At 48.7% G+C, this 24,239-nt stretch overlaps 1 protein-coding gene across 2 annotated transcripts in view; it reads left to right on the top strand.

The window, feature by feature from the left end:
- Positions 1-768: 768 nt before the first annotated feature.
- Positions 769-24,239, top strand: part of ATP13A3 (ATPase 13A3) — a 326,626-nt gene continuing 303,155 nt past the window's right edge. The window contains exon 1 of one of the 2 annotated variants that reach the window (XM_063916425.1): positions 769-1,427. The gene's annotated coding sequence lies outside the window, so the exon portion shown is untranslated. The remainder of the gene's footprint in view (positions 1,428-24,239) is intronic. The other variant, XM_063916424.1, reaches the window with a different exon arrangement.

The following is a 24,239-nucleotide window of genomic DNA, read 5'->3' as shown; positions in this document are numbered from 1 at the left end:
TAGTACACCATGCTGCAGGGAGGCTCTGAGAGTGCACTGTGAACGCTTGGTTGTAAGCAAGTACAAAGTACCTGGAGGAGGCACAAGGAAGTGATAAACCAGTGATATGTGCAAGGTGATAAACGCACCAGCCAATCAGATCCTAACTGTTAATTTACATAATGGAGCTGATTGGCTGGTGCCTTTATCACCTTGCACATATCACTGGTTTATCACTTCCTTATGCCTTCTCCAGGTTACTACATCTGCCCCCTGGCAGGTTCTTTTCTATTTCTTTAAATCAAGTGTATTTATTAAAGATATTTTCAATATAGACATACACAGAACATAGATAAACAGGAAAGCAAATGAAGCTGAAGCACACAATTAGCTGGGAATAGACAACATCTTTACAAACCTTTTTTTCTACAATCACAGGTTCAAGCCCTTATTGCCTCAATCTATACTGCCCTCAGTCCTTTATCACCCTCTATGTTGTTGCCCTTTATTTTGTTTTCCTCTCAGTCCCTCTCCTCCTTCATCATTCTCTCATTCCTATGGTGCCCTCATCACATTGGGGCAGATGTATTAACCCCGAAAAGGCATAAGGAAGTGCAAGGTGATATAGGCACCAGCCAATCAGCTCCAATATGTAAATTAACAGTTAGGATCTGATTGGCTGGTGCCTTTATCACCTTGCACATATCACTGGTTTATCACTTCCTTATGCCTTTTCCAGGTTAATACATCATTATCTCTTGCCACTACAGAAGGCCTGTGCACGGCCTCTGCTGCCCCGTGCTGTGAGTCTCTCGCCACCCCGCTATGTGCTCTGTCTCTTATGCCCCCCCTCTCTCTCTCTTGCTCTGTGGCAGCAGCAGTCCTCATCCCCCTGTCGGTAGAGGCTAGATCCAAGTGGCCTAAGGGACCTTCATCCCCTGTCTCTTCCACAGAGCAAGAGAGAGAGGGGGCATAAGAGAAAGAGACAGACTCTCTTCCAGACCCTGGCCACTGCCGGTGCTAACTGCTCTCTGATAGGCTGCAGCAGTTATTTCTGTCCCCACCTCTGTCAGCAGCAGCCACACACATCATACACACAGTGTCACACACACACACACGCCACAGCCCCTGCCCTGTCCCCTCCGCCTCCTCTCCCCGTGTGCAGCAGCAGCAGCATGATGTTACACTCCTCCCTCTGAGCACGCTCGTCTCCTCCATCCCTCTCTATGGTGTCTCGTCCTCCAGTCTTCGCTGCTGCACTCCCGCCTGCCGTCCCTGCGCTGTCACTTCTTGTCACTGTCTGTCAGTCTCGGGCTCCGGGCCTTGCACCCAACATGGGTCTCAGGTGATAAGCCGAGAGGGCCGCCGGATTTAGCGGGCGGGGAGCAGAGCTACCGGAGAACGTGGATCCCGGGCCTGACCGCCCGCACCGGGGGCCTGAACGCCGGGTGAGTACCAGTATCCGAATATCGTCAGTCTGCCCAGGCACGGGTATAATGCTCTGGTGTGTGCGCTGCCTCTGTGTTCATGTGCTACAGAGACTGCTGCGTGTGTGCGGCCAGCTGCTACAGAACCGATCATAGTAGGCAGGGTGTCTGTTTCCATTGCCCCGTCATCGCAAGTGTTGTCATGTGTAGCTGTATGTGTGTCACTGTATGTCCTGGGTAAGGACACACACACACACACACACACACACACACACACTCTCTCTCTCTCTCTCTCTCTCTCTCTCTCTCTCTCTCTCTCTCTCTCTCTCTCTCTCTCTCTCATATCTCCTCTTCCGCTCAGGTACATGACATGTCTGCTGCCCTCTCACCCCGTGCTGTCACACACACAGCAACAGCAGCACTGCTCCCTGCAGGTCCACGTGTTGTGTCATCTCTGCCCAAATACTCACACACTCCAGCAGTATCACTCACACTGCACTATACACATTGTCACTCACACTGTTACACACCACTGGGCTGTGCACTCCTCTGCTTGATTCAGATGTGGTCACACCTTCAGAGGTGTCGCTACTGAGCAATTATTGTCAGACTGCGCATATGTCCTGGGCGCAGGGCACGCGCTCTAAAGTATCTTTGCGATGCCGGTTGCAGTGAGGATTCAGTCGCAGAGTGAGTGACAGGATGAGGCCGTTTGGGGAAGGTAACAGGTGTATGCAGAAATTATGCATGTCGTGAACTCGTGATCATATTTGTGGTGTGTCTCACTGTGCGACTGCTATCTCGTACGCATAAAGCCTGTCGCCAGCCTCACAGGTCCCATGGCTATTCTGCACGGCCATGGAGGCTCTCGGGGGAGCGTACCAGTGTGCCAACTATGAAATGAAAAACAAGCAACTGATGACTAAAAAATAAGCCCAAAACAAGCCCAACCCATTCCTAAAAAAAGCCCCCCAAAAAGCCCAACTTAAGTTTTTAGTCTTTCTAAATAAAATACATACAATTATAAGTGCTGGCTACTACTGCAGTGTTATCTCTGGTGCCGCTGGATGGGCTGAAGACAAGTTCTGGAACTTGAAGTTAAGTCAAGCTTTCGGTTTCTTGAACTTTTTCTTCTGGTATCTTGTTCTCCAGTCGGGATGATAATGATATTCCTGCGGACAGGATGCTGGCTGTCAATATACCAAGAGCGGAATCCCGGCAGCCAGAATACCGGCAGCGATGAGAGCGCAAAGAGTTCGCTTGCGGGCTTGGTGGCTTGCTGCACTCACCACAGGTTTTATTCCCACTCTTTGGGTCTTGTGGACACCCACGAGTGGGAAAACCCGTGGTGAGTGCTGTCGGCATTCCCGTTTGTCAGGATTTCGGCTTCAGGATCCTGAATGCCGGGATTTCGACAGCCGGGTTAACTACATCCGCTCCAGTCTGTGGTAGACATTATGGGCTTTTTTCAGACCCTGACACAGGCGGGCAGAAATATTTGCAAACAACTGATTTTCAGCCATCTGCGTATGCTATCATGATGCGATCGTATCGTAATTGACAGGCAGCGGGTGTCCGGGTGCAGCGTTACGGGGGGGGGGGGGGGGGGGGGGGGGGGGTGGAGTGTCACAGTAAATGCAATTCAACCTCTTTTTGAATTGCGATCACATCGTAGGGAGGCACCACACATGCTGGGTGGCCTTACCATGTGTGATTTTGGTGGTTGCAAACTTTGCTAAAATAGCAAAATCTGCAACCAACTCTGAATAATCTCCTTAGTGTGCAGAAAAGAACTTGCTTACTATCTTTTTTCCATTGTTTTAGAAAAATGCAGCCATTTGACACAATTTAAGAACCCCCAAATTCATCTATTCATCCACAGCTTCTTACCTATGTCTTTGTGAGGATCTGTGTTCAATGAATGGATGAATGACTACTTCTGATGGTTGGTGCCATCTGTACCTATTAAAAAAAAAAAAAAATTGTAAGAAAAGTCCAAAAACAAGCAGCAAAAGAAATAATAAGCTCAAAAACAAGCAACAATCAAAAAAAGAAAGCAACTTGAAAAAAACAAGCCCAATTCCGCTTGTTATAAGCTGAATTGGCAACTATGGCGTGTACGTTCTTGGCATCTGCACCGCGGTTGTGATAGAGTACGCAGGTGCTGAACATGCTGCAATGGCTTCAGTGGGCGTCCCTGTTTACTTGTGGGCGGCTGCTACACTTGCCTTGCCTAGCAGTTCCATCACTAAAAAAAATATCGTTGCTGCGTCGGCATTGCGACTGCATCGCCTCAGAATTGCGACTTTCTCTGAATCAGGTTCTATGTGGTTCGTTTTGGTGCTTTTATTATCCTCATTATGGCCAGGGCTGTGGAAGTAGTTCTACATTGTAAACTGCATATGTCACATATAGGCGTGCTTTATATTGTCCCTATTTATCTCTTTCTTGAGGAGCGCTCTGATTTGCTTTATTACTTTGGAATATCTGGAGATGCTGTAAAATGTCATAAAAGGTTAATACGCATGAGATAATCTCTGGAAATATTCCTTATCGCTCATTTCTCTATCGTCCTAAGTGGATGCTGGGGTTCCTGAAAGGACCATGGGGTAGCGGCTCCGCAGGAGACAGGGCACAAAAAAGTAAAGCTTTTACCAGATCAGGTGGTGTGCACTGGCTCCTCCCCCTATGACCCTCCTCCAGACTCCAGTTAGATTTTGTGCCCGAACGAGAAGGGTGCAATCTAGGTGGCTCTCCTAAAGAGCTGCTTAGAGAAAGTTTAGCTTAGGTTTTTTACTTTACAGTGAGTCCTGCTGGCAACAGGATCACTGCAACGAGGGACTTAGGGGAGAAGTAGTGAACTCACCTGCGTGCAGAGTGGATTTGCTGCTTGGCTACTGGACACTAGCTCCAGAGGGACGATCACAGGTACAGCCTGGATGGTCACCGGAGCCGCGCCGCCGGCCCCCTTGCAGACGCTGAAGAGAGAAGAGGTCCAAAATCGGCGGCTGAAGACTCCTGAGTCTTCATAAAGGTAGCGCACAGCACTGCAGCTGTGCGCCATTTTCCTCTCAGCACACTTCACACAACAGTCACTGAGGGTGCAGAGCGCTGGGGGGGGCGCTCTGAGAGGCAAATAAAAACCTTATTAGAGGCAAAAAATACCTCACATATAGCCCACAGAGGCTATATGGAGATATTTAACCCCTGCCTAACTTCAAAAATAGCGGGAGACGAGCCCGCCGTAAAAGGGGCGGGGCCTATCTCCTCAGCACACAGCGCCATTTTCTCTCACAGAAAAGCTGGAGAGAAGGCTCCCAGGCTCTCCCCTGCACTGCACTACAGAAACAGGGTTAAAACAGAGAGGGGGGGCACTGATTTTGGCGATATTGTATATATATAAAAGATGCTATAAGGGAGAAACACTTATATAAGGTTGTCCCTATATAATTATAGCGTTTTTGGTGTGTGCTGGCAGACTCTCCCTCTGTCTCCCCAAAGGGCTAGTGGGTCCTGTCCTCTGTCAGAGCATTCCCGGTGTGTGTGCTGTGTGTCGGTACGTGTGTGTCGACATGTATGAGGACGATGTTGGTGAGGAGGCGGAGAAATTGCCTGTAATGGTGATGTCACTCTCTAGGGAGTCGACACCGGAATGGATGGTTATTTAGAGAATTACGTGAGAATGTCAACACGCTGCAAGGTCGGTTGACGACATGAGACGGCCGACAATCTATTAGGACCGGTCCAGGCGTCTCAGAAACACCGTCAGGGGTTTTAAAAACGCCCATTTACCTCAGTCGGTCGACACAGACACAGACACGGACACTGAATACAGTGTCGACGGTGAATAAACAAACGTATTTCTCATTAGGGCCACACGTTAAGGGCAATGAAGGAGGTGTTACGTTTTTCTGATACTACAAGTACCACAAGAAAGGGTATTATGTGGGAGTGAAAAAACTACCTGTAGTTTTTCCTGAATCAGATAAAATAAAATGAAGTGTGTGATGATGCGTAGGGTTACCCCGATAGCAAATATTGGCGTTCTACCCTTTCCCGCCAGAAATTAGGGTACGTTGGGAAACACCCCTTAGGGTGATAAGGCGCTCACACGCTTATCAAGTGGCGTTACCGTCTCCAGATACGGCCGCCCTCAAGGAGCCAGCTGATAGGAAGCTGGAAAAATATCCTAAAAAGTATATACACACATACGGTGGTTATACTGCGACCAGCGATCGCCATCAGCCTGGAGATGCAGTGCTGGGTTGGCTTGGTCGGATTCCCTGACTGAAAATATTTTATTCATGTAGAGCATTTAATAGGATGCATTCTATATATATGTATGTGAGATGCACAGAGGGATATTTGCTCTCTGGCATCAAGATAAGTGCGTTGTCCATATCTCCCAGAAGATGTCACGGACACGACAGTGGTCAGGTGATACAGATCCCATACGGCAGATGGAAGTATTGCTGTATAAAGGGAAGGAGTTATTTGGGGGTCGGTCCATCGGACCTGGGGACCACAGCAACAGCTGGGAAATCCAACCTTTTTTACCCCAAGTTACATCTCAGCTAAAAAAGACACCGTCTTTTCAGCCTCAATCTTTCCTTTCCCATGAGGGCATGCAGGCAAAAGGCCAGTCATATCTGCCCAGACATAGAGGTAAGGGAAGTAGACTGCAGCAGGCAGCCCTTTCCCAGGAAAAGAAGCCCTCCACCGCGTCTGCCAAGTCCTCAGCATGACGCTGGGGCCGTGCAAGCGGACTCAAGGTGGGGGGGTAGTCTCAAGAGTCTCAGGGCGCAGTGGGATCACTCGCAAGTTGACCCCTAGATCGTACGAGTATTATCCCAGGGGTAAAGATTGGAGAGTCGAGACATCTTCTCCTCGCAGGTTCCTGAAGTCTGCTTTACCAACGGCTCCCTCCGACAGGGAGGCAGCATTGGAAACAATTCACAAGCTGTATATCCAGCAGGTGATAATCAAAGTACCCCTCCTACGACAAGGAAAAGGGTATTATTTTTCCACACTATATTGTGGTACTGAAGCCAGACGGCTTGGTGACACATAGTCTAAATCTAAAATGTTTTGAACACTTACATAAAAGGTTCAAATCGAGATAAAGTCACTCAGAGCAGTGATAGCGAACCGGAAAAAAGGGGACTATATGGTGTCCCTGGACATCAAGGATTACCTCCATGTCCAAATTTTGTCCTTCTCATCAAGGGTACCTCTGGTTCGTGGTACAGAACTGTCAATATCAGTTTCAGACGATGCCGTTTGAATTATCCACGGCACCCCGGGCCTTTTTACCAAGGTAATGGCCGAAAAGATGTTTCTTCAAAGAAAAAAGGCATCTAAATTATCCCTTACTTGCACGACCTAAAAAGGGCAAGTTCCAGAGAACAGTTGGAGGTCGGAAGAGCACTATCTAAAGTAGTTCTTCGACGGCACGACTGGATTCTAAATATTCCAAGAATCGCAGCTGTTTTCCGACGATACGTCTGCTGTTCCTAGGGATGATTCTGGACACGGTTCAGAAAAAGGTTTTTCTTCCCGAGGAAAAAGCCAAGGAGTTATCCGACCTGTCAGGAACCTCCTAAAACCAGGAAAGGTGTCTGTACACAAGAGTCCTGGGAAAAATGGTGGCTTTTTACGAAGCAATTCCATTCGGCAGATTCCATGCAAGAATTTTCCAAAGGGATCTGTTGGACAAATGGTCAGGGTCGCATCCTCAGATGCACCTGCGAATAACCCTGTCGCCAAGGACAAGGGTATATCTTCTGTGGTGGTTGCAAAAGGCTCATCTATTGGAGGGCCGCAGATTCGGCATACAGGATTTGATCCTGGTGACCACGGACGCCAGCCTGAGAGGTTGGGGAGCAGTCACACAAGGAAGAAACTTCCAGGGGGTATGGACGAACCTGGAAAAGTCTCTTCACATAAACATTCTGGTACTAAGAGCAATCTAAAATGCTCTAAGCCAGGCGGAACCACTCCTGCAAGGAAAACCGGTGTTGATTCAGTCGGACAACATCACGGCGGTCGCCCATGTAAACAGACAGGGCGGCACAAGAAGCAGGAGTGCAATGGCAGAAGCTGCCAACATTCTTCGCTGGGCGGAGAATCACGTAATAGCACTGTCAGCAGTGTTCTTCCCGGGCGTGGACAACTGGGAAGCAGACTTCCTCAGCAGACACGATATTCACCCGGGAGAGGGGGGTCTTCATCCAGAAGTCTTCCACATGCTAATAAACTGTTGGGAAAGACCAATGGTAGACATGATGGCGTCTCGCCTCAAGGACAAGTATTGCGCCAGGTCAAGAGATCCACAGGCAATAGCTGTGGACGCACTGGTAACACCTTGGGTGTACAAATCAGTATATGTGTTTCCTCCTCTGCCTCTCATACCAAAGGTATTGAAGATTATACGGTGAGGAGGAGTAAGAACAATACTAGTGGCTCCGGATTAGCCAAGAAGGACTTGGTACCCGGAACTTCAAGAGTTGGTCACGGACGACCCGTGCCCTCTACTTCTGAGAAGGGACCTGCTACAACAGGGTCCCTGTCTCTTTCAAGACTTACCGCGGCTGCGTTTGACGGCATGCCGGTTGAACGCCAGATCCTAAAAGGGAAAGGCATTCCAGAAGAAGTCATTCCTACCTTGATTAAGGCAAGGAAGGAAGTCACCGCGAAACATTATCACCGCATTTGGCGAAAATATGTCGCGTGGTGCGAGGATCGGAGTGTTCCGACGGAGGAATTTCAACTGGGTCGTTTCCTACATTTCCTACAATCAGGATTGTCTATGGGTCTCAAATTGAGATCTATTAAGGTTCAAATTTCGGCCCTGTCAATATTCTTCCAAAAAGAATTGGCCTCAGTTCCTGAGGTACAGACTTTTGTTAAAGGAGTACTGCATATACAGCCTCCTGTGGTGCCTCCGGTGGCACCGTGGGATCTAAATGTCGTTTTAGATTTCCTCAAATCCCATTGGTTTGAACCATTGAAAAAGGTGGATTTTAAATATCTCACATGGAAAGTGACTATGTTACTGGCCCTGGCTTCCGCCAGGAGAGTATCTGAATTGGCGGCTTTATCTTATAAAAGCCCTTATCTAATCTTCCATTCGGATAGGGCAGAACTGAGGACTCGTCCGCATTTTCTCCCTAAGGTGGTATCAGCGTTTCACCTGAACCAACCTATTGTGGTGCCTGCGGCCACTGGCGACTTGGAGGACTCCAAGTTGTTGGACGTTGTCAGAGCCTTAAAAATATACATTTCAAGCACGGCTGAAGTCAGAAAATCTGACTCGCTGTTGATACTATATGCACCCAACAAGTTGGGTGCCCCTGCTTCTAAGCAGACGATTGCTCGTTGAATTTGTAACACAATTCAACTTGCTCATTCTGTGGCAGGCCTGCCACAGCCTAAATCTGTTAAGGCCCATTCCACAAGGAAGGTGGGCTCATCTTGGGCGGCTGCCCGAGGGGTCTCGGCATTACAATTCTGCCGAGCAGCTACGTGGTCGGGGGAAAACACGTTTGTAAAATTCTACAAATTTGATACCCTGGCAAAAGAGGACTTGGAATTCTCTCATTCGGTGCTGCAGAGTCATCCGCACTCTCCCGCCCGTTTGGGAGCTTTGGTATAATCCCCATGGTCCTTTCAGGAACCCCAGCATCCACTTAGGACGATAGAGAAAATAAGAATTTACTTACCGATAATTCTATTTCTCGGAGTCCGTAGTGGATGCTGGGCGCCCATCCCAAGTGCGGATTATCTGCAATACTGTACATAGTTATTGTTAACAAATTCGGGTTATATTGTTAAGGAGCCATCTTTAAGAGGCTCTTTCTGTTATCATACTGTTAACTGGGTTTAGATCACAAGTTGTACGGTGTGATTGGTGTGGCTGGTATGAGTCTTACCCGGGATTCAAATTGCCTCCCTTATTGTGTACGCTCGTCCGGGCACAGTACCTAACTGGAGTCTGGAGGAGGGTCATAGGGGGAGGAGCCAGTGCACACCACCTGATCTGGTAAAAGCTTTACTTTTTTGTGCCCTGTCTCCTGCGGAGCCGCTACCCCATGGTCCTTTCAGGAACCCCAGCATCCACTACGGACTCCGAGAAATAGAATTATCGGTAAGTAAATTCTTATTTTCCCACATTGCATTTCTCTTTCATAACGTAAGACATTGTCTATATAAGATTAATTTAGTGTCTGATAAAATACTTTTATAAATGTTATTTTGTGGCTCATGTTGGAAACATTCTCTCTATACCAACATGTTTACACGTTTTTCTGATCTGGACCTATATATGGATCCAAATGTACTCTGTCGTTCGAATTGTTATTTATCCATGTTATATCTGGAGTGGATACATTTCTGTGTTAGTGATTAACTAAGTTACAAAACAAGACTTGGCATTGAAAGTTGCATAGAGTTTCTGCCAGAAATCTCCATTGGTACATCTATTTCATGTTGTGTTTTTTATTTCTCTGACGTCCTAGTGGATGCTGGGAACTCCGCAGGAGACTGGGCACAACTAAAGAAAGCTTTTAGGTCACCTGGTGTGCACTGGCTCCTCCCACTATGACCCTCCTCCAAGCCTCAGTTAGTTAGATTTTGTGCCCGGCCGAGGTTGGATGCACACTAGGGGCTCTCCTGAGCTTCTAGAAAGAAAGTATATAATTAGGTTTTTTATTTTACAGTGAGACCTGCTGGCAACAGGCTCACTGCAGCGAGGGACTAAGGGGAGAAGAAGCGAACCTACCTGCTTGCAGCTAGCTTGGGCTTCTTAGGCTACTGGACACCATTAGCTCCAGAGGGATCGACCGCATGGAACTGGCCTTGGTGTTCGGTCCCGGAGCCGCGCCGCCGTCCCCCTTACAGAGCCAGAAGCAAGAAGAGGTCCGGAAAATCGGCGGCAGAAGACATCAGTCTTCACCAAGGTAGCGCACAGCACTGCAGCTGTGTGCCATTGCTCCTCATGCACACTTCACACTCCGGTCACTGAGGGTGCAGGGCGCTGGGGGGGGGGCGCCCTGAGCAGCAATAAAAACACCTTGGCTGGCATATATATCACAATATATAGCCCCAGAGGCTATATATGTGATAAATACCCCTGCCAGAATCCATAAAAAAGCGGGAGAAAAGTCCGCGAAAAAGGGGCGGAGCTATCTCTCTCAGCACACTGGCGCCATTTTCTCTTCACAGTGCAACTGGAAGACAGCTCCCCAGGCTCTCCCCTGTAGTTTTCAGGCTCAAAGGGTTAAAAAGAGAGGGGGGGCACTAAATTTAGGCGCAATATTGTATATACAAGCAGCTATTGGGGAAAATTCACTCAATATAGTGTTAATCCCTAAATTATATAGCGCTCTGGTGTGTGCTGGCATACTCTCTCTCTGTCTCCCCAAAGGGCTGTGTGGGGTCCTGTCCTCAGTCAGAGCATTCCCTGTGTGTGTGCGGTGTGTCGGTACGGCTGTGTCGACACGTTTGATGAGGAGGCTTATGTGATGGCAGAGCAGATGCCGATAAATGTGATGTCGCCCCCTGTGGGGCCGACACCAGAGTGGATGGATAGGTGGAAGGTATAAACCGACAGTGTCAACTCCTTACATAAAAGGCTGGATGACGTAACAGCTATGGGACAGCCGGCTTCTCAGCCCGCGCCTGCCCAGGCGTCTCAAAGGCCATCAGGGGCTCAAAAATGCCCGCTCCCTCAGATGGCAGACACAGATGTCGACACGGAGTCTGACTCCAGTGTCGACGAGGTTGAGACATATACACAATCCACTAGGAACATCCGTTACATGATCCCGGCAATAAAAAATGTGTTACACATTTCTGACATTAACCCAAGTACCACTAAAAAAGGGTTTTATGTTTGGGGAGAAAAAGCAGGCAGTGTTTTGTTCCCCCATCAAATGAGTGAATGAAGTGTGAAAAAGCGTGGGTTCCCCCGATAAGAAACTGGTAATTTCTAAAAAGTTACTGATGGCGTACCCTTTCCCGCCAGAGGATAAGTTACGCTGGGAGATATCCCCTTGGGTGGATAAGGCGCTCACACGTTTGTCAAAAAAGGTGGCACTGCTGTCTTAGGATACGGCCACTTTGAAGGTACCTGCTGATAAAAAGCAGGAGGCTATCCTGAAGTCTGTATTTACACACTCAGGTACTAGACTGAGACCTGCAGATAGTGCTGCTGCAGCGTGGTCTGTAACCCTGTCAAACAGGGATACTATTTTGCGAACATAAGACGTCGTCTTATATATGAGGGATGCACAGAGGGATATTTTGCCGGCTGGCATCCAGAATTAATGCAATGTCCATTCGGTCAGGAGGTTATTAGAGACCCGACACTGGACAGGTGATGCTGACTTTAAAAGGCACATAGAGCCTTATAAGGGTGAGGAATTGTTTGGGGATGGTCTCTGGGACCTCGTATCCAGAGCAACAGCTGGGAAGAAATTTTTTTTGCCTCAGGTTTCCTCACAGCCTCAGAAAGCACTGTATTATCAGGTACAGTCCTTTCGGCTTCAGAAATGCAAGCGTGTAAAACGAGGGAAGGGGGAAAAAGCTGCACCAGTCAGCCAGTTCCCAGAATCAAAATTCTTCCCCCGCTTCCTCTGAGTCCACCGCATGACGGGGGGGCTCCACAGGCGTAGCCAGGTACGGTGGGGGGCCGCCTCAAAAATTTCAGCGATCAGTGGGCTCGCTCACAGGTGGATCCCTAGATCCTTCAAGTAGTATTTCTCTATCGTCCTAGTGGATGCTGGGGTTCCTGAAAGGACCATGGGGAATAGCGGCTCCGCAGGAGACAGGGCACAAAAAGTAAAGCTTTAGGATCAGGTGGTGTGCACTGGCTCCTCCCCCTATGACCCTCCTCCAAGCCTCAGTTAGATTTTTGTGCCCGGCCGAGAAGGGTGCAATCTAGGTGGCTCTCCTAAAGAGCTGCTTAGAAAAGTTTAGCTTAGGTTTTTTATTTTACAGTGAGTCCTGCTGGCAACAGGATCACTGCAACGAGGGACTTAGGGGAGAAGAAGTGAACTCACCTGCGTGCAGGATGGATTGGCTTCTTTGGCTACTGGACATTAGCTCCAGAGGGACGATCACAGGTACAGCCTGGATGGTCACCGGAGCCTCGCCGCCGGCCCCCTTGCAGATGCTGAAACAAGAAGAAGGTCCAGAATCGGCGGCATGAAGACTCCTCAGTCTTCTTAAGGTAGCGCACAGCACTGCAGCTGTGCGCCATTTCCTCTCAGCACACTTCACACGGCAGTCACTGAGGGTGCAGGGCGCTGGGAGGGGGGCGCCCTGGGAGGCAATGAAAACCTATTTTTGGCTAAAAATACCTCACATATAGCCTCCGGGGGCTATATGGAGATATTTAACCCCTGCCAGAATCCGTTAAGAGCGGGAGACGAGGCCGCCGAAAAAGGGGCGGGGCCTATCTCCTCAGCACACAGCGCCATTTTCCCTCACAGAAAGGCTGGAGGGAAGGCTCCCAGGCTCTCCCCTGCACTGCACTACAGAAACAGGGTTAAAACAGAGAGGGGGGGCACTAATTTGGCGTTAGAAATATATAAAAAAGATGCTATAAGGGAAAACACTTATATAAGGTTGTCCCTATATAATTATAGCGTTTTTGGTGTGTGCTGGCAAACTCTCCCTCTGTCTCTCCAAAGGGCTAGTAGGTCCTGTCCTCTATCAGAGCATTCCCTGTGTGTGTGCTGTGTGTCGGTACGTGTGTGTCGACATGTATGAGGACGATGTTGGTGAGGAGGCGGAGCAATTGCCTGTAATGGTGATGTCACTCTCTAGGGAGTCGACACCGGAATGGATGGCTTATTTAGGGAATTACGTGATAATGTCAACACGCGCCAAGGTCGGTTGACGACATGAGACGGCCGACAAACAATTAGTACCGGTCCAGACGTCTCAAAAACACCGTCAGGGGTTTTAAAACGCCCGTTTACTTTAGTCGGTCGACACAGACAGGGACACTGAATCCAGTGTCGACGGTGAATAAACAAACGTATTCCTTATTAGGGCCACACGTTAAGGGCAATGAAGGAGGTGTTACATATTTCTGATACTACAAGTACCACAAAAGAGGGTATTATGTGGGATGTGAAAAAACTACCGTAGTTTTTCCTGAATCAGATAAATTAAATGAAGTGTGTGATGATGCGTGGGTTCCCCCCGATAGAAAATATGGGCGGTATACCCTTTCCCGCCAGAAGTTAGGGCGCGTTGGGAAACACCCCTTAGGGTGGATAAGGCGCTCACACGCTTATCAGAACAAGTGGCGGTACCGTCTATAGATAGGGCCGTCCTCAAGGAGCCAGCTGACAGGAGGCTGGAAAATATCATAAAAAGTATATACACACATACTGGTGTTATACTGCGACCAGCGATCGCCTCAGCCTGGATGTGCAGAGCTGGGGTGGCTTGGTCGGATTCCCTGACTAAAAATATTGATACCCTTGACAGGGACAGTATTTTATTGACTATAGAGCATTTAAAGGATGCATTTCTATATATGCGAGATGCACAGAGGGATATTTGCACTCTGGCATCAAGAGTAAGTGCGATGTCCATATCTGCCAGAAGATGTTTATGGACACGACAGTGGTCAGGTGATGCAGATTCCAAACGGCACAAAGGTGTATTGCCGTATAAAGGAAGAGGAGTTATTTGGGGTCGGTCCATCGGACCTGGTGGCCACGGCAACTGCTGGAAAATCCACCGTTTTTACCCTAAGTCACATCTCTGCAGAAAAAGACACCGTCTTTTCAGCTTCAGTCCTTTCGTCCCTATAAGAGTCATATATGCCCAGGGATAGAGGAAAGGGAAGAAGACTGCAGCAGGCAGCCCATTCCCAGGAACAGAAGCGTTCCACCGCTTCTGACAAGCTCTCAGCATGACGCTGAGACCGTACAGGACCCCTGGATCCTACAAGTAGTATCCCAGGGGTACAGATTGGAATGTCGAGACGTTTCCCCTGCGCAGGCTCCTGAAGTCTGCTTTACCAAGGTCTCCCTCCGACAAGGAGGCAGTATGGGAAACAATTCACGAGCTGTATTCCCAGCAGGTGATAATTAAATTACCCCTCCTACAACAAGAAAAGGGGTATTATTCCACACTATATTGTGGTACTGAAGCCAGAAGGCTAGGTGAGACCTATTCTAAATCTAAAAAAATTTGAACACTTACAAAGGTTCAAATCAAGATGGAGTCACTCAGAGCAGTGATAACGAACCGGGAAGAAGGGGACTATATGGTGTCCCGAGACATCAGGGATGCTTACCTCCATGTCCCAAATTTGCCCTTATCACTAAGGGTACCTCAGGTTCGTGGTACAGAACTGTCACTATCAGTTTCAGACGCTGCCGTTTGGATTGTCCACGGCACCCCGGGTCTTTACCAAGGTAATGGCCGAAATGATGGTGGTTCTTCGAAGAAAAGGCGTCTTAATTATCCCTTACTTGGACGATCTCCTGATAAGGGCAAAGTCCAGGGAACAGTTGGAGGTCGGAGTAGCACTATCTCGGATACTGTTACAACAGCAGGGGTGGATTCTAAATATTCCAAAATCGCAGCTGATCCCGACAACAAGTCTCCTGTGCTTAGGGATGATTCTGGACACAGTCCAGAAAAAGGTGTTTCTCCCGGAAGAGAAAGCCAGGGAGTTATCCGAGCTAGTCAGGAACCTCCTAAAATCAGTGCATCATTGCACAAGGGCCATGGTAAAAAAATGGTGACTTCCTTCGAAGCAATTCCAGTCGGCAGATTTCATGCAAGAACTTTTCAGTGGGATCTGCTGGACAAATGGTCCGGATCGCATCTTCAGATGCATCAGCGGATAACCCTATATCCAAGGACAAGGGTGTCTCTCCTGTGGTGGTTACAGAGTGCTCATCTTCTAGAGGGCCGCAGATTCGGCATTCAGTTTTGGATGTTGGTGACCACGGAGGCCAGCCCGAGAGGCTGGGGAGCAGTCACACAAGGAAAAAATTTCCAGGGAGTGTGATCAAGTCTGGAGACTTTTCTCCACATAAATATAGCTAAGGGTAAATTTATAATGCTCTAAGCTTAGCAAGACCTCTGCTTCAAGGTCAGCCGGTATTGATCCAGTGGGATAAAACATCACGGCAGTCGCCCACGTAAATAGACAGGGCGGCACAAGAAGCAGGAGGGCAGTGGCAAAAACTGCAAGGACTTTTCGCTGGGCGGAAAATCATGTGATAGCACTGTCAGCAGTCACTGCCACATGATTGTAAACCGTTGGGAATTACCAAAGGTGGACATGATGGCGTCCCGTCTGAACAAAAAACGGGACAGGTATTGCGCCAGGTTAAGAGACCCTCAGGCAATAGCTGTGGACGTTCTGGTAACACCGTGGGTGTACCAGTCGGTGTATGTGTTCCATCCTCTGCTTTTCATACCTAAGGTACTGAGAATTATAAGACGTAGAGGAGTAAGAACTATACTCATGGCTCCGGATTGGCCAAGAAGGACTTGGTACCCGGAACTTCAAGAGATGCTCACAGAGGACTTATGGCCTCTGCCGCTAAGAAGGGACTTGTTTCAGCAAGTACCATGTCTGTTCCAAGACTTACCGCAGCTGCGTTTGACGGCATGGCGGTGGAACGCCGGATCCTAAGGGAAAAGGCATTCAGGAAGAGGTCATTCCTACCCTTGTCAAAGCCAGAAAGGAGGTGACCGCACAACATTATCACCACATGTGGCGAAAATATGTTGCGTGGTGTGAGGCCAGGAAGGCCCCACGAAGAAATTTCAACTCGGTCGATTCCTGCATTTCCTGCAAACAGGAGTGTCTATGGGCCTCAAATTGGGGTCCATTAAGGTTCAAATTTCGGCCCTGTCGATTTTTCTTCCAGAAAGAATTGGCTTCAGTTCCTGAAGTCCAGAAGTTTGTCAAGGGAGTATTGCATATACAACCCCCTTTTGTGCCTCCAGTGGCACTGTGGGATCTCAACGTAGTTCTGGGATTCCTCAAAACACATTGGTTTAAAACCAGTCAAATCTGTGGATTTGAAGCATCTCACATGAAAAGTGAACATGCTCTTGGACCTGGCCTGGACCAGGCGAGTGTCAAATTGGTGGTTTTTTTCTCAAAAAAGCCCATATCTGTTTGTCCATTCGGACAGGGCAGAGCTGCGGACTCGTCCCCAGTTCTCTCCCTAAGGTGGTGTCAGTGTTTCACCTGAACCAGCTTATTGTGGTGTCTTGCGCCTACTAGGGACTTGGAGGACTCCAAGTTGCTAGATGTGGTCAGGGCCCTGAAAATATAGGTTCCAGGACGGCTGGAGTCAGGAAAACTGACTTGCTGTTATCCTGTATGCACCCAACAAACTGGGTGCTCTTGCTTCTAAGCAGACTTTTGCTAGTTGGATGTGTAATACAATTCAGCTTGCACATTCTGTGGCAGGCCTGCCACAGCCAAAATATGTAAATGCCCATTCCACAAGGAAGGTGGGCTCATCTTGGGCGGCTGCCCGAGGGGTCTCGGCTTTACAACTTTGCCGAGCGGCTATTTAGTCAGGGGCAAACACGTTTGTAAAATCCTACAAATTTGATACCCTGGCTAAGGAGGACCTGGAGTTCTCTCATTCGGTGCTGCAGAGTCATCCGCACTCTCCCGCCCGTTTGGGAGCTTTGGTATAATCCCCATGGTCCTTTCAGGAACCCCAGCATCCACTAGGACGATAGAGAAAATAAGAATTTACTTACCGATAATTCTATTTCTCGGAGTCCGTAGTGGATGCTGGGCGCCCATCCCAAGTGCGGATTATCTGCATTACTTGTACATAGTTACAAAAATCGGGTTATTATTTGTTGTGAGCCATCTTTTCAGAGGCTCCGCTGTTATCATACTGTTAACTGGGTTCAGATCACAGGTTGTACAGTGTGATTGGTGTGGCTGGTATGAGTCTTACCCGGGATTCATAAATCCTTCCTTATTGTGTACGCTCGTCCGGGCACAGTATCCTAACTGAGGCTTGGAGGAGGGTCATAGGGGGAGGAGCCAGTGCACACCACCTGATCCTAAAGCTTTACTTTTTGTGCCCTGTCTCCTGCGGAGCCGCTATTCCCCATGGTCCTTTCAGGAACCCCAGCATCCACTACGGACTCCGAGAAATAGAATTATCGGTAAGTAAATTCTTATTTTCAGGGGTACAAGCTGGAATTCGAGGCGTCTCCCCCCCGCCGTTTCCTCAAATCTGCCTTGCCGACAACTCCCTCAGGCAGGGAGACTGTGCTAGAGGCAATTCACAAGCTGTATTCCCAGCAGGTGTTAGTCAAGGTGCCCCTACTTCAACAAGGACGGGGTTACTATTCCACACTGTTTGTGGTACCGAAACCGGACGGTTCGGTGAGACCCATTTTATATTTGAAATCCTTGAACACATACATAAAAAAATTCAAGTTCAAGATGGAATCGCTCAGGGCGATTATTGCAAGCCTGGAGGAGGGGGATTACATGGTATCCCTGGACATCAAGGAGGCTTACCTACATGTCCCCATTTACCATCCTCACCAGGAGTACCTCAGATTGTGGTACAGGATTGCCATTACCAATTCCAAACACTGCCGTTTGGACTGTCCACGGCACCGAGGGTCTTTACCAAGGTAATGGCAGAAATGATTATACTCCTTCGAGAAAGGAAGTTTTAATTATCCCGTACTTGGACGATCTCCTTATAAAGGCGAGGTCCAAGGAGCAGTTGTTGGTCGGAGTAGCACTATCTCGGGAAGTGCTACAACAGCACGGATGGATTCTATACATTCCAAAGTCACAGCTGGTTCCTACCACACGCCTACTGTTCCTGGGGATGGTTCTGGACACAGAACAGAAAAAAGTGTTTCTCCTGCAGGAGAAAGCCAAGGAGCTGTCATCTCTAGTCAGAGACCTCCTGAAACCAAAACAGGTATCGGTGCATCACTGCACACGAGTCCTGGGAAAAATGGTAGCTTCTTACGAAGCAAAATTCCATTCGGCAGGTTCCATGCAAGAATCTTTCAGTGGGACCTCTTGGACAAGTGGTCGGGATCGCATCTTCAGATGCATCGGCTGATAACCCTGTCTCCAGGGACCAGGGTATCTCTACTGTGGTGGCTGCAGAGTGCTCATCTTCAAGAGGGCCGCAGATTCGGCATACAGGACTGGGTCCTGGTAACCACGGATGCCAGCCTTCGAGGCTGGGGGGCAGTCACACAGGGAAGAAATTTCCAAGGACTTTGGTCAAGTCAGGAGTCGTCCCTACACATAAATATTCAGGAACTGAGGGCCATTTACAATGCCCTAAGTCTGGCAAGGCCTCTGCTTCAAAACCAGCCGGTACTGATCCAATCAGACAACATCACGGCAGTCGCCCATGTAAACCGACAGGGCGGCACAAGAAGCAGGATGGCGATGGCAGAAGCCACAAGGATTCTCCGATGGGCGGAAAATCACGTCTTAGCACTGTCAGCAGTGTTCATTCCGGGAGTGGACAACTGGGAAGCAGACTTCCTCAGCGGACACGACCTACACCCGGGAGAGTGGGGACTTCATCCAGAAGTCTTCCAACTGTTGGTAAACCGTTGGGAAAGGCCACAGGTGGACATGATGGCGTCCCGCCTAAACAAAAAACTAGAGCGATATTGCGCCAGGTCAAGGGACCCTCAGGCGATCGCTGTGGACGCTCTAGTGACACCGTGGGTGTACCAGTCAGTTTATGTGTTCCCTCCTCTGCCTCTCATACCAAGGGTACTGAGAATAATAAGAAAACGAGGAGTAAGAACAATACTCGTGGTTCCGGATTGGCCAAGACGAGCGTGGTACACGGAACTTCAAGAGATGATGTCAGAGGACCCATGGCCTCTGCCGCTCAGACAGGACCTGCTGCAGCAGGGGCCCTGTCTGTTCCAAGACTTACCGCGGCTGCGTTTGACGGCAGGGCGGTTGAACGCCGGATCCTGAAGGAAAAGGGCATTCCGGAGGAAGTCATTCCTACGCTGATTAAAGCCAGGAAAGATGTAACTGCAAAGCATTATCACCGCATATGGCGGATGTATGTTGCTGGGTGTGAGGCCAAAAAGGCCCCAACAGAGGAATTTCAACTGGGTCGATTTCTGCATTTCCTACAAGCAGGAGTGACTATGGGCCTGAAATTAGGCTCCATTAAGGTACAGATCTCGGCTCTGTCGATTTTCTTCCAGAGAACTAGCTTCACTACCTGAAGTTCAGACGTTTGTAAAGGGAGTGCTGCATATTCAGCCCCCTTTTGTGCCTCCAGTGGCACCTTGGGATCTCAACGTGGTGTTGAGTTTCTTAAAATCACATTGGTTGAGCCACTTAAAACCGTGGATCTAAAATATCTCACGTGGAAAGTGGTCATGTTATTGGCCTTGGCTTCAGCCAGGCGTGTGTCAGAATTGGCGGCTTTGTCATGTAAAAGCCCTTATCTGATTTTCCATATGGATAGGGCCGAATTGAGGACTCGTCCCCAGTTTCTCCCTAAGGTGGTATCAGCTTTTCACTTGAACCAACCTATTGTGGTGCCTGCGGCTACTAGGGACTTGGAGGATTCCAAGTTGCTGGACGTAGTCAGGGCCTTGAAAATTTATGTTTCCAGGACGGCTAGAGTCAGGAAAACTGACTCGCTATTTATCCTGTATGCACCCAACAAGCTGGGTGCTCCTGCTTCTAAGCAGACTATTGCTCGCTGGATTTGTGGCACAATTCAGCTGGCGCATTCTGCGGCTGGACTGCCGCATCCTAAATCAGTAAAAGCCCATTCCACAAGGAAGGTGGGCTCATCTTGGGCGGCTGCCCGAGGGGTCTCGGCTTTACAACTTTGCCGAGCTGCTACTTGGTCAGGGGCAAACACGTTTGCAAAATTCTACAGATTTGATACCCTGGCTGAGGAGGACCTTGAGTTCTCTCATTCGGTGCTGCAGAGTCATCCGCACTCTCCCGCCCGTTTGGGAGCTTTGGTATAATCCCCATGGTCCTTTCGGAGTTCCCAGCATCCACTAGGACGTCAGAGAAAATAAGATTTTACTCACCGGTAAATCTATTTCTCGTAGTCCGTAGTGGATGCTGGGCGCCCGTCCCAAGTGCGGATTGTCTGCAATACTTGTACATAGTTATTGTTAACTAAAGGGTTATTGTTAAGCCATCTGTTGAGAGGCTCAGTTGTTTTCATACTGTTAAACTGGGTATGGTATCACGAGTTATACGGTGTGATTGGTGTGGCTGGTAAGAGTCTTACCCGGGATTCAAAATCCTTCCTTATTATGTCAGCTCGTCCGGGCACAGTGTCCTAACTGAGGCTTGGAGGAGGGTCATAGTGGGAGGAGCCAGTGCACACCAGGTGACCTAAAAGCTTTCTTTAGTTGTGCCCAGTCTCCTGCGGAGCCGCTATTCCCCATGGTCCTTTCGGAGTTCCCAGCATCCACTACGGACTACGAGAAATAGATTTACCGGTGAGTAAAATCATATATTTTTTTACATATTATTGTCTGCTAATTCTACATAATTGTGGTATACTAGTAAAACATATATAAATTCCTTCCCTCACTTGTGCCATCAACTCTTCCCCATTGGTATAAGCAGTGTCTTTCTTTGGTAGTATGACTGCATGTGTTGTGCAATGTTCTGTACGGTGAGTCTTTCACTCTTGCTTGCACTTTCCGGTTGTGTACTATCCAAGCCGCTGTGGACAGCTTGTGGCACTATACATATAAAGGAAAATTCTATCTCTCTCTACCTATTTATTTATTATTTATTATTATTATTATTATTATTTATTACCAGTTATCTATCTAATTCAGGATGTCGCTTATGTTTACTTATGTGACACCCTGAATTAGATTTCTCTTACGTCCTAGAGGATGCTGGGGACTCCATAAGGACCATGGGGAGTATAGACGGGCTCCGCAGGAGACATGGGCACCTAAAAGAACTTTCTAGTATGGTGTGCACTTGCTCCTCCCTCTATGCCCCTCCTCCAGACCTCAGTTAGATCTTGTGTCCAGAGGAGATAGGGTGCATTACAGGAGCTCTCCTGAGTTTTCTGTAAAAAGAATTTTGTTAGGTTTTTTATTATTTTCAAGGAGCTCTGCTGGCAACAGACTCCCTGCATCGTGGGACTGAGGGGAGAGAAGCAGACCCACTTCTTAAGAGTTAAGGGCTCTGCTTCTTAGGCTACTGGACACCATTAGCTCCAGAGGGAGTCGGAACACAGGTCTCACCCTGGGGTTCGTCCCGGAGCCGCGCCGCCATCCTCCTCACAGATGCCGGAAAAAAGAAGCCGGGTGAGTATGTCAGACATAAGAAGACATCAGGCGGCAGAAGACTTCAGATCTTCATGAGGTAAGCGCGCAACAGGAAGCTGCGCGCCATTGCTCCCACACTTACACACACACACACACACATGGCACTGATGGGTGCAGGGCGCAGGGGGGGGCGCCCTGGGCAGCAATAAACCTCGTTTTAGGCCAAAAAAGTATGTAGTTAGGCTGCGGAGGCAGTAAACTACGGATCCCCGCTATTTTTTTCAAATTCACGAGCGGGACCGAAGCCTACCGTACGAGGGGGCGGAGCTTGATACCTCAGCACTAACCAGCGCCATTTTCTCCACGCTGGCTCCCCGGACTCTCCCCTGCTGAGCATCAGAGGGCTGAAAAAAAGAGAGGGGGGCACATAATTAAGGCGCATTGAGTGGGGAAATCTATATACATTTATATATATAAAAGCGCTATCTGGGTTTTTTTTTTTCTCTGGGTCAGTTGGCGCTGGTGTGTGCTGGCATACTCTCTCTCTGTCTCTCCAAAGGTCCTTCTTTAGGGAATTATCCCCTTATAGTTATATCCCAGTGTGTGTGGGGTGTGGGTACGCGTGTCGGCATGTCTGAAACGGAAGGCTTATCCAAAGAGGAGGTGAAACAGATGAGTGGTGTGTCTCAGTCTGCGGTGCTGACTCAGGATTGGATGGATATGTGGCATATGTTAAATGCTAGCTTCACTGCATAAAAGACTGGACAAAGCAGAGTCCAGTGCGTCGGCAGGTAATCAATCTACGGATTATACCGACTCACAGGACCCATCGGGGTCTCAGAAACGTCCCTTATCACAAATAAAGGGACACAGATACCGACACGGACTCTGATTCCAGTGTCGATTATGATGAAGCAAGATTGCACCCCAGGGTGACAAAGTATTCAGTGCATGATTATTGCAATAAAAGATGTGTTACATATCACTGATGAGCCCTCGGTGCCCGACAAGAGGATACACATGTTTAAGGGAAAGAAACAAGTTATAAACTTTCCTCCTTCCCATGAAATGAATAAGTTATGTGAAAAAGCATGGGAAACTCCAGATAAGAATCTGCAGGTTCCCAAAAGGGTTCTTATGGTGTATCCTTTCCCTACACAGGACAGGGTACGTTGGGAATTCTCTCCCACAGTGGACAAAGCCTTAACACGCCTTTCCAAGAAGGTGGCGCTACCAGACACAGCGGCCCTCAAGGATCCTGCGGACCGCAGGCAGGAGACTACACTAAAGTCTATCTACACTCGTACTGGCACTTTGCTTAGACCGGCAATTGCGTCGGCATGGGTATGTAGTGCAGTAGCAGCTTGGACGGATACACTGTCAGCTGACCTTGATACCCTAGATAGGGATACAATTTTGTGAACATTAGCTCATATTAAGGACGCAGTCTTATATATGAGGGACGCTCAAAGAGACATTGGGTTACTGGGTTCAAGAGCCAATGCTATGGCTATTTCGGCTAGAAGAGCCTTATGGATCCGCCAATGGATGGGGGATGCAGACACAAAAAGGCATATGGAGGTTTTACCTTACAAAGGTGATGTATTGTTTGGGGGCGGCCTCGCGGATCTGATCTCTACAGCTACCGCGGGTAAGTCTACCTTTTTACCTTTTGTTCCCCAACAGCAAAAGAAACCCCCACAATATCAGATGCAGTCCTTTCGGTCGCATAGATCCAGAAGAGGTCGGGGCTCCTCTTTCCTCGCCAGAGGTAAGGGTAGAGGCAAGAGGACACCTGCTGCGGCTGGTTCCCAAGAGCAGAAGTCCTCCCCGGCTTCCGCTAAGTCTACCGCATGAAGCTGGGGCTCCCCTGCGGGAGTCCGCACAGGTGGGGGCACGCCTTCGACTATTCAGCCAAGTCTGGGTTCAGTCAGACGTGGACCCTTGGGTGATAGAAATAGTCTCCCAGGGCTACAAGCTGGAATTCGAAGAGGTGCCCCCACGCCGATTTTTCAAGTCGGCCATACCAGCTTCTACCCCAGAGTGGGAAGTAGTGCTAGCTGCAATTCAAATGCTGTGTCAACAGCGAGTGATTGTCAGGGTTCCCCTGAGCCAACAGGGAAAAGGTTATTATTCAACCCTATTTGTGGTTCCGAAGCCGGATGGTTCGGTAAGGCCCATTTTAAACCTAAAATCCCTGAACCTGTACCTGAAAAGATTCAAATTCAAGATGGAATCGCTGCGAGCGGTGATAGCCTGCCTGGAAGGGGGAGATTTTATGGTGTCACTGGACATAAAGGATGCTTACCTTCATGACCCATATATCCCTCTCATCAGGAGTACCTGAGATTCGCGGTACAGGATTGTCATTATCAGTTTCAGACGTTGCCATTTGGGCTGTCCACGGCCCCGAGGATTTTCACCAAGATAATGGCGGAAATTATGGTGATCCTGCGCAAGCGAGGAGTCACAATTATCCCATACTTGGACGATCTCCTGATTAAAGCGAGATCAAGAGAGCAATTACTGGAGAAC

This window comes from Pseudophryne corroboree, chromosome 4 (assembly GCF_028390025.1).
Source record: "Pseudophryne corroboree isolate aPseCor3 chromosome 4, aPseCor3.hap2, whole genome shotgun sequence".
Classification (NCBI taxonomy): Eukaryota; Metazoa; Chordata; class Amphibia; order Anura; family Myobatrachidae; genus Pseudophryne; species Pseudophryne corroboree.
The sequence above is the reverse complement of the archived record's forward strand: the minus strand, read 5'-3'. Positions and strand labels throughout refer to the sequence as shown.